Below are 2,730 nucleotides of genomic sequence, written 5' to 3' on the forward strand. Positions count from 1 at the left end.
TCAACTCTGTTCAATATTTTTCCATGGTGTCCCACTGCACTTTTTGTCGCCTGCTCTGTGCTGTGTGTTCCGTCCGCTCTACACTGTAGAGCGACTACTCCTTGTGCACACTCTTCCAGTGAAACCGCCACTCCCACCTACTGCAGTGGATGTCTAGTTATTATCTAATCTAGTACAGCCAAAAGAAAAGCATGTTCCCTGGTGTCACACACGCCCCCCCTTGGTATCACACCCCTGTGGGGGCGCGTCCCACTATTTAAGAAGCACTGCGTTACAGTAATCAAGGCACGACGGAATAAATGCATGTATAATAGTTTCCGCATCACTATTTGAAAGAATCGGACGAATCTTAGCAATATTACGGGGGTGAAAAAACGCAAGCGATGGAAGAAGAGTGGTTAACCATACATTATATGAGATGTGAAGCGACATACCTGTTGACTTCGTCCTCTTTTGTTTGTATGTTAACAGAAACACCCCCTTCAATAAAATAAAAACAAATGTGTTGCAATTGGATGAGCTCCACCTGTCTCGTGCCGTGCCAGGGGACGCTCAGCCGGCAACTTCCCTCAGCCACACCCCTTCATTACCGTAATGACTGTAACCAACTCCCTCATTTATTTAAACCCTGTCCGTGTGTTTCCTCTCTATCGGTGTCTACTGTTTTTTACCGTTTGTGTCCGCGCCTGTTGCGTCTTCATCTGTTTCCCCAGGTCTCATGTGGAGGCTCACGGTCAGAACCGCTCCCGAGTTTGTTCTTGGTCTGAGGGGAATTCCGTTTCCAGCTCGCTGTCAGTGAGCCTCTTTCCGCCTGTTCCTTTCTTCATCTTCTCCCTTCCCTTCAATAAACCCTGGTCCAAGCTGCATTTGATCACCCTGCTCCACTCACTCCATGACACCACCCCATTTTTGTACGTGTAAAACCTGCAGTTAGGAGTGGGTTTAACCATTAAACCCACTCCTATCTGCAGGTTTTACACATCTTGTCTTTGTTCCTTTGTTCACTTGTGTCTTGTCTGACTTGTTGACAGTCAGTCAGAGAATAAAGATGTTTTTCTTACTTCTGCCACAGTATTACAGTACGGTAAGTATAATACGTATTCTAGACAAACTAAGACGATGGCTACATTAGCAATTTAGCACATGCTAACACCGGAACTTGTTAACGGCGACGTCAGTCATGAGGAAGAGATGAATAATATGAATAATGTCAGCGTGTTATTTGCTTATATTTGCACATATTTCTCACCACAGAGCCGAGATGGGACCAAGTCACACATGTGCAAGTCTCAAGTAAGTCTCAAGTCTTAACCTTCAAGTCTCAAGTAAGTCCCAAGTCATTTTTTTCTTGGGCAAGTCAAGTCAAGTCATTAAATAGGTCAAGTCAAGTCCAAGTCAAGTCACATTATTATTGCAATTTTACCCGCAGAATCTGATCTTAGTAGTGAAAAGACAAAATATCAGTTTCATCATCATATTCATTGCATTAAAGCTATTTAGATAAATGAAAAGCACTTACTTGGCAGAATGTCTCTTCAAATGACGGACAAAGTTTGAAGTTGTCGTCTGGCTGTCCAAAATGTTTTTGTTGCATATCTCGCACTGTGCTGTCCGTCTTTTGCCGTCATAAAAGTAATTGCGATAGCCGAAGGTGATGACTCACGGTACTGACATGTTTGCGCGTGTCTGATATAAAGGGGCATGATTCTCCAATAAACACGTTCAGATCAATCCTGCGTGGGACATTTGTATTAAAAAAAAAAAAAGCTGGTATTGAAAATCACAATAGGGCACGACCGATATTATTTTTCAAAATGTATTATTGATTTTATATTCAAACTGAAAACATAAACTAAATAACACTGAAGTCATTCAAGTCATCGTGTCTCAAGTCAAGTCAAGTCGCGAGTCTTTAACTTCCAAGTCCAAGTCGAGTCTCAAGTTTTTTCATTTTTTGTCGAGTCAATTCACAAGTCATCAAAACAGCGACTCGAGTCGACATCAATTTTAGCTTTGCTGAGGGACTGTGTTTTTTATTTTATTGTTATTGTTATTATTGTATTTCTATTAGACTTTATTGCAAAAAAACAGACATATTTAGATGAAAATGCAAACTTTGGATGAAGAGAAGCTGAGCAGAGAAAGAATATTTTACAGCCAATCACAGTGTGTATAAATTACATTTGCTACTTGATTTCTAAATTTAGAAATTGTGCTTCAACTTCTATGAACTACTTAATAAAACCAAGGCATCGATAATTTCATGAAATGCGGATGAATGAAGATTGGACCTTGTAGGTTGATTTCAGAAGCAAAACATGATATCACAAATGTTTAGTGTTTTTAGTGTAGTAGTGTTGCACAAAGCATGTATTATTTTTGCCTAGCTGAGCCCCATTTTCTTCACATATTATAGTACAAATGCCATTTTGAAATTATCACAACACATTTAGTCAACATCCCTTTGTTTGTGAGCATTGAATAAAATCTTTAACCCGCAGGCTCATTAGCATGGACTTTTTTCCACATTTGACATTGTCTTAAAAAATAGTCATATTATTATTGTTATTATTAATTTTCCAAAAGGGATACAGTGTATAATACTCTATACACATGTACTATATCTTCATAGAGAGGTCCGTATGATTATAACGCCTATAAAATAGGATGCAAGAGAAGCCCAAATGAGGAGAGACGGCGCTAAAAGCAGGACTTCCCTGATCCTCCATC

The sequence above is a fragment of the Syngnathus floridae genome, chromosome 4 (assembly GCF_059516105.1).
Source record: "Syngnathus floridae isolate MCC-2025c chromosome 4, RoL_Sflo_1.0, whole genome shotgun sequence".
Taxonomy (NCBI): Eukaryota; Metazoa; Chordata; class Actinopteri; order Syngnathiformes; family Syngnathidae; genus Syngnathus; species Syngnathus floridae.